The following is an 18,448-nucleotide window of genomic DNA, read 5'->3' on the forward strand; positions in this document are numbered from 1 at the left end:
TTATTTAGGCGTATGCTAATTACTTGTGGGGGGCAAAGGCAGGCAGTGAGGATGTTAAGCTTATCCCAAAATAGTCAATTTTGGAAAAGACACAAGTACAGGCCGCGAGCGGTGGCTCAGACCTGAATTCCCAGCACCTTGGGAGGTCTTCTCGCAGAAGGCCAGAGCGAGACCCCGGGGAAAAGATTCATCCCAGGCGTGATGGCCTGACGATGGCTTCCTGTGTCCCGCAACATGGGGAGTCTGCAGTGTGGCCGGTTTGGAAACTGGCAAGGAGAGCGAAGAGACAACATGCTGGTCTTCCACCCTTCCCTGGATGCCCGTGGGTGCGCGCAGAGCTCCGGAAGCAAACAGTCAACATGCTCAGCCTTTCGGGGGCCGGAGAGACGTGAGCAACATGCCCCCTTGCAGAGGGCACAGCAGCGTGGAATCCCAAATCACGCTTCAGTCATCCTGAGGGTGGCTCCTCTGTGGTCGGGGCTGTCGGCCTGGCGCTCCGTTGCGAGGCTCAGCCTGGGGATGTGCGGTCTGTGAACCACGCGGTTGAAAACCCGAAGGCAACACGGGTCCCGGTCTTTTGTCTCTGAGGAAGCCGCCCGTTCCTTGGGCCACGGAATCGGGGCCAATGGGTGTCCCGCCGGCCCGACGCGGCGGCCGTGGGCCCAGCCCTCAGCCCGCGCCGGGCGCTTACCCTTTTCCCGGAGCGCGGGGGTCCCGTTGCTCCCGGAGGCCAAAGACCGTTTATTCTCTCTGCCTTCCTCCCTCTGTCCCTGGCTCCCTCCCGCCCGCCCTCTGTCCCTGCGTCGCTCTGTCTATCCCTCCGTTCCTAACTGCCTCCCTCTCTCTCCCTCCCTCCCTCCCTCCCAACTTCCCTCCGCCCATCCTTCGGCCCCTCTGGGTCTCCCGTTCGTCTCTCCATCTCTGCCCGCCTTCCCTCCCGCCTGGAACGGTCGGCATCGCCGGCGTGCGCGGGGCCTGGGGTCTGCGTTCAGCCGCCAGGCGCTCCACGGTGGCAGCTGGGAGGCTGCAGGGACACGGGCGGGCGGGCGGGCGGCCGGGCGACGGTGGAGCGGAGGCGCAGAGGAGGCGAGCCGCCGCCGGAGGGATGGCGGGCCCGGACGCTGCGCGGGCCCGGTGTTTCGCGGGAAGGGGGTCTCCACCCAGCCCAGGGGAAGACTCATTTTCCGGGGGTAGGGATTGGGGGGTGGGGGTGGCGAGGGGTCGGTCAGGCCGTGGCGGAAAGGCATGAGAGCTCTGCCCGGGCTGCTCCCAGAGCCTAGGCGGCTGCCCGCGAACCCGCGCGTGCGCAGCAGACGGCCCACCTGCTGGTACCTGGGCCGGCGCTGGGATCCCCGGGATGCCCAGGAAAGAATGGCATCTCTCCGCTCTGTGGAGTGTCTCACCGGGCCTAGACCTGGAAGGCAGGAATCGCAGGCGGGTCGGCCCGGAGGGAAGACACGCCCATCCACGCCGACCCAGGTGTTCCCCGCGAAAGAGAGGCCACCGGCCACCGCCCTGCACCGACCCCGTCCCAGCCCCGCGTCCTTTTAAAGCTCCTCCAGCAGAGCCCGATATTCTTCCTCGCTGAGGGGTGGTTCCAGCGAGGCGGCCTCTTCCGTGGCCTCCAGCTCCCCAGGGGCCTCCGTTTCTAGGAAAGGCTGCGCCCGCTGCAGAAACTCCGGGCTCGCCAGGAGCTCATCCAGCAGGCGTAGGGGAGTGCAGACGAGCGCTCCGGCTCCTGGAGGAGCCGCGCCTGGGGGGGCGCCCGGATGGCTTGCACCTGCCACTGCCGCGCGGAGGCCTCCGGGGGCGCGGGCTGGGGAGGTGGGGCTTCCCCGGCTTGGGGTTCCCACGCAGCCCCGGCGACCTGGGGACCCTGGCCCCAGCCCCAACACGGACTCCCCTGGGACGCCAGGGGAGGGAAATGCAGGGGGTATTTCAGAATTCAGTCTTCCTCACAGAATCGCAAAGTTCACGTTTCACAACCATAAAGAAACTATTTACGCTAAAAATGAGACTTTTTATGAAGTTGCACTTAGAAAACTTCAATGTCTGAGAAAAAAATATCTCTAACGCACAGGGAAACTGGTGGTTTATCCAATACTCTGAAAATAAAATGGGCTGGGTGAGGGGAATATGAAAATATTATTTCCATTTCATCTCATTTTATTTATTTATGTACTTATTGATTTATTTTTGAGACAGAGTGTCCCTCTGTCCCTCAGGCTGGATTACAGTGTCCTGAGCTCAGCTCACTGCAGCCTCCGCATCCTGGGCTCAAGGCATTCTCCTGCCTCAGCCTCCAGAGTAGCTGGGACTAAATGAGCACGCCACCACGCCAGGCAAATTTTTGTCTTTTTTTTTTAAAGTGTAGTGGAGGTTTCACCATTTGGGCCAGGGTGGTCTTCAACTGCCGACTTCAGGTGATCGGCCCCAACTTGCCTTCCCAAAGTGAAGGGACTATAGGCATGAGCCACTGCGCCCAGACTATGGTAGTTTCACACTGAAGCCTGAAGCTGCTCTGCCTTAGGATTTTTCCTGAGTTTTACTTTCTTGTCATGATGAGTTGCTAGTTCATGTTTTCCCTTGTTTCTTTTCGAAAGGCATTACTGATGAGATTATGGCTTTCTCACAGAGAATACCACTTTGGTGAAACTATATTGAAATCAGGAGTACCTTATGTTTCCGATACTTATCAAGCACAATATTTGAACACGGCGTGGTAGGTGAAAGTGTAGGAAGCAGAATTTGGCAATCCCCATATTTTTTCAATTTCGACGGTTTCAGGTTTTTGGTTTCAGCCAAACTGAAGAATGTCCTTATGAGCTGTCAATTCACAGGCCGTTACAGACAATATTTGAAACTACATCACGGTGTAATTTAAGGAGTACGATTCTAAAGAAATTTGAACAATCTGGTGGTATTGCTAACACCAAACAAGGTTGTTCAGCTCTTTCATCTTTAAAAACAAACAAACAAAAACATGATGTGGAATTCTCTCATTTTACCAAACAGCCGTACGCTCCCTTGAATATGTGACTATGAAACCCAAGTAACTGGAAGAAGAAAAATAAAGGAAACACCTCATCAGTCTCATTAATAGTTTTGTTGAGAATAGTTTATTTTTGAAAAACTGCTGGCTATGTCTTGATATTTTTAGACACGGCTAAAGCTGAAATTGCATGAATCCTCTCTCTAACATTCATGCTACTAAAGAAACTTTTCCCAAGATTTGACTGCATTCATTTCATAAAAGCCCTGTCCTCTTCTCCCCTATATATCTATATTAGCACTCTGCCTTCTACCCTCTTCCATAGGAAACACAAATCCGTCAATTGATCACTTAAGCCTTTCCAGTTTGGGTACAACATTTTCTGTAGTTGTACTCCTGAGATTTGTCCTTTATACTTCTAAAGACTAGACCCTAGATAATACATGCTTGGGAATAGTGGAGCTAGCTTGCTTAAACTTTATTTAGGCGTATGCTAATTACTTGTGGGGGGCAAAGGCAGGCAGTGAGGATGTTAAGCTTATCCCAAAATAGTCAATTTTGGAAAAGACACAAGTACAGGCCGGGCGTGGTGGCTCAGACCTTGTAATCCCAGCACCTTGGGAGGCCGAGGCGGCCGGTCACGAGGTCAGGAGATCGACACCATCCTGGCTAACACGGTGAAACCCCGTCTCTGCTAAACATACACAAATTAGCCGGGCGTGGTGGCAGGCGCTTGTAGTCTCAGCTACTCGGGAGGCTGAGGCAGGAGAAGAGCACGAACCCGGGAGGCGGAGCTGGCAGTGAGCCGAGATTGCGCCACTGCACTCCGGCCTGGGCGGCAGAGTGGGATTCTGCCTCAAAAAAGAAAGAAAAAAAACATCTTCATATATATGAATGTGTGTGTGTGTGTGTGTGTGTGTGTGTGTGTGTGTGTACTCAGGTACACTCACTTTACTTCTGAGTTATCTCGTCACCACTTAACCAGCACCAATCAGAGACCACATTTTTCTAGGCAGTCTCCAAATGTACATTACAAATAGTAACGTACTTTAAGGATAGTAATGAAGCTCCGGGAAAAATTGCTTGTCTCCACCTCAGCAGACCAACCTGCCTGGGCCAGCTTCTCTCTTCCTCTACTCTTCAGAAAGTGCTAGACCTGCAACATCTGACAGAATACAGCTTCCATGACTCCTCAGTGCCATGGAAATGGAACGAGCTGAGAGCAATCTAAAGACTGGGAGATATTAGGTCTCTTGGATCTTACTTCTTTTGGTTGCTCGAGCACTTTAATTCCCGAGAGAGCCCTCCCATCTCCATCAGTTCTTCCAGGAACCTGTACCCTCCTTGTGTCTCGAAGATACGCTGGTCTAACTTGTTACATGCCTTTACAAGAAAGTTGGTAAAAATAAAAGGAAAGCTGAACAACGTCACAATATGGAGGTATGAAACAGAATTTCCCCATACTTGGTAAAGTTTAGAAATTTGTGTAATACCCGAAGGCAGATTCCATGTACAATAAGTCCTAGTTTAAGAACAAGAGCTGAGGGTATGAGGAAATAAAACTATATTTTCCGGGAGTATCTCTGGCTTCAGGAAGAAAGAGCACATGTTACTCTCCATTCAATATTAGGGCTGAACTATGGGGTCTTTTCGATCCTTTTTGCTTACCCTCTGCGATTCAGGGGGCACATGGCAAAGGTAAACAGACTGAAACAGCACCGTGGATAGCTGTGAGCTGTGCTGGGAAGATTCACGGTGATTCCATAATAAATCTCAGGTCTTTCTTCTGTAACAAAAAATTCCTCTTTTCCATCATCAAGGTAAAGCCGAGTATGTACAAGTAGAGTATGCGATAACTTTGTCACTCGTGACGAACCTAGTCGGTCCGATACTTTAACAACTTCTCCAATGTCTCTGCACTCAGGTTGGATATTCTGAGTGGGTCATCGGTAGAATGAATGAAATCAAGAATACTCTAAAGCAATGTTTGGAAGTCAATTTCAGTGTCTCCGGAAGCACTGGGAAAATCACCATGTGTAACGAACGTGAAGTATCCACAGGCTCTCTCTGTGTCTTTGAAACTGCCCATGTGTTCATTAGAAACGGCGGCTTGAGGAAAGGTGGTTTTGGAATTGGTTTCCCTCTAGTCTTACGTGATGCATCTCTACTATATTGCATTATAATAAAGCAAAGGGTCACTTGCTGACATAAAGCACAGGAGGCAGGAATGGAAGAGTCAACTTAGAGAAAAAAAGTGCTTTTCGGTTTTATTTTCATTTCTGCAGTTTGGAAAACAGTTTAACAGTTTAACTGATTTTGTGGCGGCTCACAAAAATACATATGAGCGTTGAAAATGTACAGAAGAACAACAATTGGGAGACATTTCCGGAAGCTTCAGTTTCTGAAACCCAGACATGAGCCTACAAGCTAAGACACGGCTACACCAGGCTTCAGCGTGAAACCATACAACTCCTGGGAAGGGCTTCCCTCTCTGAACGCAGCTACCTGTCCACAGGATGCTCTAGGCCCAGGCACCTTTATTCTTCCAACTAGAGAGACATAGAAAGATGCCTCCATATCCCATGAAGATGCCCAAGCATTTGGCCAAGGCTCCTATGAAACAGTCTGCTGTCTTCATCCAGGTAAGGGCAACTTCACATTTTCAGACACTAAGGTCGTGGGCAAATCCAGGGTGGACTGAGAGGCGGAAGCTCCAGCAAACAGAGTCCTGTGGCTGGAAGATGAATGCAGTACTTATTCCTGCACCAACAGACCCTTGCCTCTGGCCTTGGGCCTAGAGCATGATTTTTTGGTAGTTGCTGTTGGGGAAGAGGCCCTTGGGCTTTAACCTGCGGACAGCCTCCCTTAAATGCTTGGGCTGCAGCGGGGGCGTTTCTCCCCACATCTCACACACGTCCAGGGCCTCTTCCACCACCTCTCCAACAAAGACCTTGGCGATTCCAGCCATGGCAATGGCGGCGTTCTCAGACACCGAACTGCCGGTGATAGACTTCATCAGACCTGCAATGCGTGCTTTTGGGAAAGCTGACCGGCGACACACTTCGTAGCGGGCCAGCTGCTCCTCAGACATGGCAGACAGCAGGGCTGTCATCCTCTGAGCCTCCTCTGCATCCACGGTGGGCTTCCTCTCCTTCTTTCCTTTGGTATGTCTTTTCCGTCTTTTGGCGGCAGCAGGAGCTGAGGCTGAGGCCTCCTTGTCCCCTTCTGTGAGGTCCGTGACATCCTCACTCCTGAGCTCACCTCCCTGATCCCTGGGTTCTTCCAAGTTCCCACCTAGGTCCTCAGGGATTCCATCCTTCTTGCTGCCCTTCAGACCTCGGGGCATGGCGAACATCTCAGCAGACACACCTGTTTGCCTGCCCGTCTCCACGGGTGAGATTCAAGTCTGCCCCGTGACAGCAGCTGTAGAGGCAGAAGTTCTGGCTGGGGTGGTTTGATTACGGATCTGCAGCGAGAACCTTTCGAAGATTTTAGCTGCCGTGTTTCTGCTGAGCCACTTTAGCCATAACTGGACACAGCTCCCTGCCTCCCCTTCCCACACACAAACACACACGCTGAATTTTCTCACTTCCACAATGTGAAGAAACTTGTGGATGGAGAGTATATTAGTTTTACATCAATGCAGAATAAATTCTCACAAATTTTGGACACTTAAAACAAACCCCAGCTCAGAGGTCAGAAGTTCTACCAGTCCAAGTGACTGCCACCTGCTCAGAGCCACACGAGGGACCTCCGGGATGGGTCTGGCTGTGTGGTCGCTGCCTTCACCTGAGAAGGGTCTGGCTTCGATCTGACTCGAGGTGGTGGCAGAATTCAATGCCTTCGGGTTGTGAGCCCCAGGCCCACTTGTCTGTTCTGCCTGCTGCCGTGAGGACGCTCTCGGCTCCTGCAAGTGTTGCCCAGGTCTGGGCTGTGAGGCTCCCTGGGTCTGCACGGCCAGTGCCGGGGAATCTCCCACAGGGCAATGTCATCTCAGGGAGCTCCAGTCCTCCCTTATAAAGAGCTCGGATGATTGAACTAGACCCAGCCCTTAGCAGCTATTGGCTCAGGATATCCCTAAGGAAATCAGGGATTTGGGCGGGCTCATCAATTCACGCTTCCGCCCACCCCCAAGGGAGGGGCAGACACAGGGCGAGTCTCCGAGGGGCGGGAAATGCAGGGGGTATTTCAGAATTCAGTCTTCCTCACAGAATCGCAAAGTTCACGTTTCACAACCATAAAGAAACTATTTACGCTAAAAATGAGACTTTTTAAGAAGTTGCACTTAGAAAACTTCAATGTCTGAGAAAAAAATATCCCTAACGCACAGGGAAACAGGTGGCTTATCCAATACTCTGGAAATAAAATGGGCTGGGTGAGGGGAATATGAAAATATTATTTCAATTTCATCTCATTTTATTTATTTATTTATGTACTTATTGATTTATTTTTGAGACAGAGTCTCCCTCTGTCCCTCAGGCTGGATTACAGTGTCCTGAGCTCAGCTCACTGCAGCCTCCGCATCCTGGGCCCAAGGCATTCTCCTGCCTCAGCCTCCAGAGTAGCTGGGACTAAATGAGTACGCCACCACGCCAGGCAAATTTTTGTCTTTTTTATAAAGTGTAGAGGAGGTTTCACCATTTGGGCCAGGGTGGTCTTCAACTGCCAACTTCAGATGATCTGCCCCAACTTGCCTTCCAAAGTGAAGGGACTATAGGCGTGAGCCACTGCGCCCAGACTATGATAGTTTCACACTGAGGCCTGAAGCTGCTCTGCCTTAGGATTTTTCCTGAGTTTTACGTTCTTGTCATGATGAGTTGCTAGTTCATATTTTCCGTTGGATCTTTTCGAAAGGGATTACTGATGAGATTATGGCTTTCTCACAAAGAATACCACTTTGGTGAAACTATACTGAAATCAGGAGTACCTTATGTTTCCGATACTTATCAAGCACAATATTTGAACACGGCGTGGTAGGTGAAAGTGTAGGAAGCAGAATTTGGCAAACCCCATTTTTTTTCAATTTCGACGGTTTCAGGTTTTTGGTTTCAGCCAAACTGAAGAATGTCCTAATGAGCTGTCAATTCACAGGCCATTACAGACAATTTTTGAAACTACATCACACTGTAATTTAAGGAGTACGATTCTAAAGAAATTTGAACAATCTGGTGGTATTGCTAACACCAAACAAGGTTGTTCAGCTCTTTCATCTTTAAAAACAAACAAACAAAAACATGATGTGGAATTCTCTCATTTTACCAAACAGCCGTACGCTCCCTTGAATATGTGACTATGAAACCCAAGTAATTGGAAGAAAAAAAATAAAGGAAACACCTCATCAGTCTCATTAATAGTTTTGTTGAGAATAGTTTATTTTTCAAAAACTGCTGGCTATGTCTTGATATTTTTAGACACGGCTAAAGTTGAAATTGCATGAATCCTCTCTCTAACATTCATGCTACTTAAGAATCTTTTACCAAGATTTGACTGCATTCATTTCATAAAAGCCCTGTCCTCTTCTCCCCTATATATCTATATTAGCACTCTGCCTTCTACCCTCTTCCATAGGAAACACAAATCCGTCAATTGATCACTTAAGCCTTTCCAGTATGGGTACAACATTTTCTGTAGTTGTACTCCTGAGATTTGTGCTTTATACTTCTAAAGACTAGACCCTAGATAATACATGCTTGGGAATAGTGGAGCTAGCTTGCTTAAACTTTATTTAGGCGTATGCTAATTACTTGTGGGGGGCAAAGGCAGGCAGTGAGGATGTTAAGCTTATCCCAAAATAGTCAATTTTGGAAAAGACACAAGTACAGGCCGCGAGCGGTGGCTCAGACCTGAATTCCCAGCACCTTGGGAGGTCTTCTCGCAGAAGGCCAGAGCGAGACCCCGGGGAAAAGATTCATCCCAGGCGTGATGGCCTGACGATGGCTTCCTGTGTCCCGCAACATGGGGAGTCTGCAGTGTGGCCGGTTTGGAAACTGGCAAGGAGAGCGAAGAGACAACATGCTGGTCTTCCACCCTTCCCTGGATGCCCGTGGGTGCGCGCAGAGCTCCGGAAGCAAACAGTCAACATGCTCAGCCTTTCGGGGGCCGGAGAGACGTGAGCAACATGCCCCCTTGCAGAGGGCACAGCAGCGTGGAATCCCAAATCACGCTTCAGTCATCCTGAGGGTGGCTCCTCTGTGGTCGGGGCTGTCGGCTTGGCGCTCCGTTGCGAGGCTCAGCCTGGGGATGTGCGGTCTGTGAACCACGCGGTTGAAAACCCGAAGGCAACACGGGTCCCGGTCTTTTGTCTCTGAGGAAGCCGCCCGTTCCTTGGGCCACGGAATCGGGGCCAATGGGTGTCCCGCCGGCCCGACGCGGCGGCCGTGGGCCCAGCCCTCAGCCCGCGCCGGGCGCTTACCCTTTTCCCGGAGCGCGGGGGTCCCGTTGCTCCCGGAGGCCAAAGACCGTTTATTCTCTCTGCCTTCCTCCCTCTGTCCCTGGCTCCCTCCCGCCCGCCCTCTGTCCCTGCGTCGCTCTGTCTATCCCTCCGTTCCTAACTGCCTCCCTCTCTCTCCCTCCCTCCCTCCCTCCCAACTTCCCTCCGCCCATCCTTCGGCCCCTCTGGGTCTCCCGTTCGTCTCTCCATCTCTGCCCGCCTTCCCTCCCGCCTGGAACGGTCGGCATCGCCGGCGTGCGCGGGGCCTGGGGTCTGCGTTCAGCCGCCAGGCGCTCCACGGTGGCAGCTGGGAGGCTGCAGGGACACGGGCGGGCGGGCGGGCGGCCGGGCGACGGTGGAGCGGAGGCGCAGAGGAGGCGAGCCGCCGCCGGAGGGATGGCGGGCCCGGACGCTGCGCGGGCCCGGTGTTTCGCGGGAAGGGGGTCTCCACCCAGCCCAGGGGAAGACTCATTTTCCGGGGGTAGGGATTGGGGGGTGGGGGTGGCGAGGGGTCGGTCAGGCCGTGGCGGAAAGGCATGAGAGCTCTGCCCGGGCTGCTCCCAGAGCCTAGGCGGCTGCCCGCGAACCCGCGCGTGCGCAGCAGACGGCCCACCTGCTGGTACCTGGGCCGGCGCTGGGATCCCCGGGATGCCCAGGAAAGAATGGCATCTCTCCGCTCTGTGGAGTGTCTCACCGGGCCTAGACCTGGAAGGCAGGAATCGCAGGCGGGTCGGCCCGGAGGGAAGACACGCCCATCCACGCCGACCCAGGTGTTCCCCGCGAAAGAGAGGCCACCGGCCACCGCCCTGCACCGACCCCGTCCCAGCCCCGCGTCCTTTTAAAGCTCCTCCAGCAGAGCCCGATATTCTTCCTCGCTGAGGGGTGGTTCCAGCGAGGCGGCCTCTTCCGTGGCCTCCAGCTCCCCAGGGGCCTCCGTTTCTAGGAAAGGCTGCGCCCGCTGCAGAAACTCCGGGCTCGCCAGGAGCTCATCCAGCAGGCGTAGGGGAGTGCAGACGAGCGCTCCGGCTCCTGGAGGAGCCGCGCCTGGGGGGGCGCCCGGATGGCTTGCACCTGCCACTGCCGCGCGGAGGCCTCCGGGGGCGCGGGCTGGGGAGGTGGGGCTTCCCCGGCTTGGGGTTCCCACGCAGCCCCGGCGACCTGGGGACCCTGGCCCCAGCCCCAACACGGACTCCCCTGGGACGCCAGGGGAGGGAAATGCAGGGGGTATTTCAGAATTCAGTCTTCCTCACAGAATCGCAAAGTTCACGTTTCACAACCATAAAGAAACTATTTACGCTAAAAATGAGACTTTTTATGAAGTTGCACTTAGAAAACTTCAATGTCTGAGAAAAAAATATCTCTAACGCACAGGGAAACTGGTGGTTTATCCAATACTCTGAAAATAAAATGGGCTGGGTGAGGGGAATATGAAAATATTATTTCCATTTCATCTCATTTTATTTATTTATGTACTTATTGATTTATTTTTGAGACAGAGTGTCCCTCTGTCCCTCAGGCTGGATTACAGTGTCCTGAGCTCAGCTCACTGCAGCCTCCGCATCCTGGGCTCAAGGCATTCTCCTGCCTCAGCCTCCAGAGTAGCTGGGACTAAATGAGCACGCCACCACGCCAGGCAAATTTTTGTCTTTTTTTTTTAAAGTGTAGTGGAGGTTTCACCATTTGGGCCAGGGTGGTCTTCAACTGCCGACTTCAGGTGATCGGCCCCAACTTGCCTTCCCAAAGTGAAGGGACTATAGGCATGAGCCACTGCGCCCAGACTATGGTAGTTTCACACTGAAGCCTGAAGCTGCTCTGCCTTAGGATTTTTCCTGAGTTTTACTTTCTTGTCATGATGAGTTGCTAGTTCATGTTTTCCCTTGTTTCTTTTCGAAAGGCATTACTGATGAGATTATGGCTTTCTCACAGAGAATACCACTTTGGTGAAACTATATTGAAATCAGGAGTACCTTATGTTTCCGATACTTATCAAGCACAATATTTGAACACGGCGTGGTAGGTGAAAGTGTAGGAAGCAGAATTTGGCAATCCCCATATTTTTTCAATTTCGACGGTTTCAGGTTTTTGGTTTCAGCCAAACTGAAGAATGTCCTTATGAGCTGTCAATTCACAGGCCGTTACAGACAATATTTGAAACTACATCACGGTGTAATTTAAGGAGTACGATTCTAAAGAAATTTGAACAATCTGGTGGTATTGCTAACACCAAACAAGGTTGTTCAGCTCTTTCATCTTTAAAAACAAACAAACAAAAACATGATGTGGAATTCTCTCATTTTACCAAACAGCCGTACGCTCCCTTGAATATGTGACTATGAAACCCAAGTAATTGGAAGAAGAAAAATAAAGGAAACACCTCATCAGTCTCATTAATAGTTTTGTTGAGAATAGTTTATTTTTGAAAAACTGCTGGCTATGTCTTGATATTTTTAGACACGGCTAAAGCTGAAATTGCATGAATCCTCTCTCTAACATTCATGCTACTAAAGAAACTTTTCCCAAGATTTGACTGCATTCATTTCATAAAAGCCCTGTCCTCTTCTCCCCTATATATCTATATTAGCACTCTGCCTTCTACCCTCTTCCATAGGAAACACAAATCCGTCAATTGATCACTTAAGCCTTTCCAGTTTGGGTACAACATTTTCTGTAGTTGTACTCCTGAGATTTGTCCTTTATACTTCTAAAGACTAGACCCTAGATAATACATGCTTGGGAATAGTGGAGCTAGCTTGCTTAAACTTTATTTAGGCGTATGCTAATTACTTGTGGGGGGCAAAGGCAGGCAGTGAGGATGTTAAGCTTATCCCAAAATAGTCAATTTTGGAAAAGACACAAGTACAGGCCGGGCGTGGTGGCTCAGACCTTGTAATCCCAGCACCTTGGGAGGCCGAGGCGGCCGGTCACGAGGTCAGGAGATCGACACCATCCTGGCTAACACGGTGAAACCCCGTCTCTGCTAAACATACACAAATTAGCCGGGCGTGGTGGCAGGCGCTTGTAGTCTCAGCTACTCGGGAGGCTGAGGCAGGAGAAGAGCACGAACCCGGGAGGCGGAGCTGGCAGTGAGCCGAGATTGCGCCACTGCACTCCGGCCTGGGCGGCAGAGTGGGATTCTGCCTCAAAAAAGAAAGAAAAAAAACATCTTCATATATATGAATGTGTGTGTGTGTGTGTGTGTGTGTGTGTGTGTGTGTATAGTCAGGTACACTCACTTTACTTCTGAGTTATCTCGTCACCACTTAACCAGCACCAATCAGAGACCACATTTTTCTAGGCAGTCTCCAAATGTACATTACAAATAGTAACGTACTTTAAGGATAGTAATGAAGCTCCGGGAAAAATTGCTTGTCTCCACCTCAGCAGACCAACCTGCCTGGGCCAGCTTCTCTCTTCCTCTACTCTTCAGAAAGTGCTAGACCTGCAACATCTGACAGAATACAGCTTCCATGACTCCTCAGTGCCATGGAAATGGAACGAGCTGAGAGCAATCTAAAGACTGGGAGATATTAGGTCTCTTGGATCTTACTTCTTTTGGTTGCTCGAGCACTTTAATTCCCGAGAGAGCCCTCCCATCTCCATCAGTTCTTCCAGGAACCTGTACCCTCCTTGTGTCTCGAAGATACGCTGGTCTAACTTGTTACATGCCTTTACAAGAAAGTTGGTAAAAATAAAAGGAAAGCTGAACAACGTCACAATATGGAGGTATGAAACAGAATTTCCCCATACTTGGTAAAGTTTAGAAATTTGTGTAATACCCGAAGGCAGATTCCATGTACAATAAGTCCTAGTTTAAGAACAAGAGCTGAGGGTATGAGGAAATAAAACTATATTTTCCGGGAGTATCTCTGGCTTCAGGAAGAAAGAGCACATGTTACTCTCCATTCAATATTAGGGCTGAACTATGGGGTCTTTTCGATCCTTTTTGCTTACCCTCTGCGATTCAGGGGGCACATGGCAAAGGTAAACAGACTGAAACAGCACCGTGGATAGCTGTGAGCTGTGCTGGGAAGATTCACGGTGATTCCATAATAAATCTCAGGTCTTTCTTCTGTAACAAAAAATTCCTCTTTTCCATCATCAAGGTAAAGCCGAGTATGTACAAGTAGAGTATGCGATAACTTTGTCACTCGTGACGAACCTAGTCGGTCCGATACTTTAACAACTTCTCCAATGTCTCTGCACTCAGGTTGGATATTCTGAGTGGGTCATCGGTAGAATGAATGAAATCAAGAATACTCTAAAGCAATGTTTGGAAGTCAATTTCAGTGTCTCCGGAAGCACTGGGAAAATCACCATGTGTAACGAACGTGAAGTATCCACAGGCTCTCTCTGTGTCTTTGAAACTGCCCATGTGTTCATTAGAAACGGCGGCTTGAGGAAAGGTGGTTTTGGAATTGGTTTCCCTCTAGTCTTACGTGATGCATCTCTACTATATTGCATTATAATAAAGCAAAGGGTCACTTGCTGACATAAAGCACAGGAGGCAGGAATGGAAGAGTCAACTTAGAGAAAAAAAGTGCTTTTCGGTTTTATTTTCATTTCTGCAGTTTGGAAAACAGTTTAACAGTTTAACTGATTTTGTGGCGGCTCACAAAAATACATATGAGCGTTGAAAATGTACAGAAGAACAACAATTGGGAGACATTTCCGGAAGCTTCAGTTTCTGAAACCCAGACATGAGCCTACAAGCTAAGACACGGCTACACCAGGCTTCAGCGTGAAACCATACAACTCCTGGGAAGGGCTTCCCTCTCTGAACGCAGCTACCTGTCCACAGGATGCTCTAGGCCCAGGCACCTTTATTCTTCCAACTAGAGAGACATAGAAAGATGCCTCCATATCCCATGAAGATGCCCAAGCATTTGGCCAAGGCTCCTATGAAACAGTCTGCTGTCTTCATCCAGGTAAGGGCAACTTCACATTTTCAGACACTAAGGTCGTGGGCAAATCCAGGGTGGACTGAGAGGCGGAAGCTCCAGCAAACAGAGTCCTGTGGCTGGAAGATGAATGCAGTACTTATTCCTGCACCAACAGACCCTTGCCTCTGGCCTTGGGCCTAGAGCATGATTTTTTGGTAGTTGCTGTTGGGGAAGAGGCCCTTGGGCTTTAACCTGCGGACAGCCTCCCTTAAATGCTTGGGCTGCAGCGGGGGCGTTTCTCCCCACATCTCACACACGTCCAGGGCCTCTTCCACCACCTCTCCAACAAAGACCTTGGCGATTCCAGCCATGGCAATGGCGGCGTTCTCAGACACCGAACTGCCGGTGATAGACTTCATCAGACCTGCAATGCGTGCTTTTGGGAAAGCTGACCGGCGACACACTTCGTAGCGGGCCAGCTGCTCCTCAGACATGGCAGACAGCAGGGCTGTCATCCTCTGAGCCTCCTCTGCATCCACGGTGGGCTTCCTCTCCTTCTTTCCTTTGGTATGTCTTTTCCGTCTTTTGGCGGCAGGAGGAGCTGAGGCTGAGGCCTCCTTGTCCCCTTCTGTGAGGTCCGTGACATCCTCACTCCTGAGCTCACCTCCCTGATCCCTGGGTTCTTCCAAGTTCCCACCTAGGTCCTCAGGGATTCCATCCTTCTTGCTGCCCTTCAGACCTCGGGGCATGGCGAACATCTCAGCAGACACACCTGTTTGCCTGCCCGTCTCCACGGGTGAGATTCAAGTCTGCCCCGTGACAGCAGCTGTAGAGGCAGAAGTTCTGGCTGGGGTGGTTTGATTACGGATCTGCAGCGAGAACCTTTCGAAGATTTTAGCTGCCGTGTTTCTGCTGAGCCACTTTAGCCATAACTGGACACAGCTCCCTGCCTCCCCTTCCCACACACAAACACACACGCTGAATTTTCTCACTTCCACAATGTGAAGAAACTTGTGGATGGAGAGTATATTAGTTTTACATCAATGCAGAATAAATTCTCACAAATTTTGGACACTTAAAACAAACCCCAGCTCAGAGGTCAGAAGTTCTACCAGTCCAAGTGACTGCCACCTGCTCAGAGCCACACGAGGGACCACCGGGATGGGTCTGGCTGTGTGGTCGCTGCCTTCACCTGAGAAGGGTCTGGCTTCGATCTGACTCGAGGTGGTGGCAGAATTCAATGCCTTCGGGTTGTGAGCCCCAGGCCCACTTGTCTGTTCTGCCTGCTGCCGTGAGGACGCTCTCGGCTCCTGCAAGTGTTGCCCAGGTCTGGGCTGTGAGGCTCCCTGGGTCTGCACGGCCAGTGCCGGGGAATCTCCCACAGGGCAATGTCATCTCAGGGAGCTCCAGTCCTCCCTTATAAAGAGCTCGGATGATTGAACTAGACCCAGCCCTTAGCAGCTATTGGCTCAGGATATCCCTAAGGAAATCAGGGATTTGGGCGGGCTCATCAATTCACGCTTCCGCCCACCCCCAAGGGAGGGGCAGACACAGGGCGAGTCTCCGAGGGGCGGGAAATGCAGGGGGTATTTCAGAATTCAGTCTTCCTCACAGAATCGCAAAGTTCTCGTTTCACAACCATAAAGAAACTATTTACGCTAAAAATGAGACTTTTTAAGAAGTTGCACTTAGAAAACTTCAATGTCTGAGAAAAAAATATCCCTAACGCACAGGGAAACAGGTGGCTTATCCAATACTCTGGAAATAAAATGGGCTGGGTGAGGGGAATATGAAAATATTATTTCAATTTCATCTCATTTTATTTATTTATTTATGTACTTATTGATTTATTTTTGAGACAGAGTCTCCCTCTGTCCCTCAGGCTGGATTACAGTGTCCTGAGCTCAGCTCACTGCAGCCTCCGCATCCTGGGCCCAAGGCATTCTCCTGCCTCAGCCTCCAGAGTAGCTGGGACTAAATGAGTACGCCACCACGCCAGGCAAATTTTTGTCTTTTTTATAAAGTGTAGAGGAGGTTTCACCATTTGGGCCAGGGTGGTCTTCAACTGCCAACTTCAGATGATCTGCCCCAACTTGCCTTCCAAAGTGAAGGGACTATAGGCGTGAGCCACTGCGCCCAGACTATGATAGTTTCACACTGAGGCCTGAAGCTGCTCTGCCTTAGGATTTTTCCTGAGTTTTACGTTCTTGTCATGATGAGTTGCTAGTTCATATTTTCCGTTGGATCTTTTCGAAAGGGATTACTGATGAGATTATGGCTTTCTCACAAAGAATACCACTTTGGTGAAACTATACTGAAATCAGGAGTACCTTATGTTTCCGATACTTATCAAGCACAATATTTGAACACGGCGTGGTAGGTGAAAGTGTAGGAAGCAGAATTTGGCAAACCCCATTTTTTTTCAATTTCGACGGTTTCAGGTTTTTGGTTTCAGCCAAACTGAAGAATGTCCTAATGAGCTGTCAATTCACAGGCCATTACAGACAATTTTTGAAACTACATCACACTGTAATTTAAGGAGTACGATTCTAAAGAAATTTGAACAATCTGGTGGTATTGCTAACACCAAACAAGGTTGTTCAGCTCTTTCATCTTTAAAAACAAACAAACAAAAACATGATGTGGAATTCTCTCATTTTACCAAACAGCCGTACGCTCCCTTGAATATGTGACTATGAAACCCAAGTAATTGGAAGAAAAAAAATAAAGGAAACACCTCATCAGTCTCATTAATAGTTTTGTTGAGAATAGTTTATTTTTCAAAAACTGCTGGCTATGTCTTGATATTTTTAGACACGGCTAAAGTTGAAATTGCATGAATCCTCTCTCTAACATTCATGCTACTTAAGAATCTTTTCCCAAGATTTGACTGCATTCATTTCATAAAAGCCCTGTCCTCTTCTCCCCTATATATCTATATTAGCACTCTGCCTTCTACCCTCTTCCATAGGAAACACAAATCCGTCAATTGATCACTTAAGCCTTTCCAGTATGGGTACAACATTTTCTGTAGTTGTACTCCTGAGATTTGTGCTTTATACTTCTAAAGACTAGACCCTAGATAATACATGCTTGGGAATAGTGGAGCTAGCTTGCTTAAACTTTATTTAGGCGTATGCTAATTACTTGTGGGGGGCAAAGGCAGGCAGTGAGGATGTTAAGCTTATCCCAAAATAGTCAATTTTGGAAAAGACACAAGTACAGGCCGCGAGCGGTGGCTCAGACCTGAATTCCCAGCACCTTGGGAGGTCTTCTCGCAGAAGGCCAGAGCGAGACCCCGGGGAAAAGATGCATCCCAGGCGTGATGGCCTGACGATGGCTTCCTGTGTCCCGCAACATGGGGAGTCTGCAGTGTGGCCGGTTTGGAAACTGGCAAGGAGAGCGAAGAGACAACATGCTGGTCTTCCACCCTTCCCTGGATGCCCGTGGGTGCGCGCAGAGCTCCGGAAGCAAACAGTCAACATGCTCAGCCTTTCGGGGGCCGGAGAGACGTGAGCAACATGCCCCCTTGCAGAGGGCACAGCAGCGTGGAATCCCAAATCACGCTTCAGTCATCCTGAGGGTGGCTCCTCTGTGGTCGGGGCTGTCGGCCTGGCGCTCCGTTGCGAGGCTCAGCCTGGGGATGTGCGGTCTGTGAACCACGCGGTTGAAAACCCGAAGGCAACACGGGTCCCGGTCTTTTGTCTCTGAGGAAGCCGCCCGTTCCTTGGGCCACGGAATCGGGGCCAATGGGTGCCCCGCCGGCCCGACGCGGCGGCCGTGGGCCCAGCCCTCAGCCCGCGCCGGGCGCTTACCCTTTTCCCGGAGCGCGGGGGTCCCGTTGCTCCCGGAGGCCAAAGACCGTTTATTCTCTCTGCCTTCCTCCCTCTGTCCCTGGCTCCCTCCCGCCCGCCCTCTGTCCCTGCGTCGCTCTGTCTATCCCTCCGTTCCTAACTGCCTCCCTCTCTCTCCCTCCCTCCCTCCCTCCCAACTTCCCTCCGCCCATCCTTCGGCCCCTCTGGGTCTCCCGTTCGTCTCTCCATCTCTGCCCGCCTTCCCTCCCGCCTGGAACGGTCGGCATCGCCGGCGTGCGCGGGGCCTGGGGTCTGCGTTCAGCCGCCAGGCGCTCCACGGTGGCAGCTGGGA

Source organism: Pongo abelii, chromosome 13 (assembly GCF_028885655.2).
Source record: "Pongo abelii isolate AG06213 chromosome 13, NHGRI_mPonAbe1-v2.0_pri, whole genome shotgun sequence".
NCBI lineage: Eukaryota > Metazoa > Chordata > Mammalia > Primates > Hominidae > Pongo > Pongo abelii.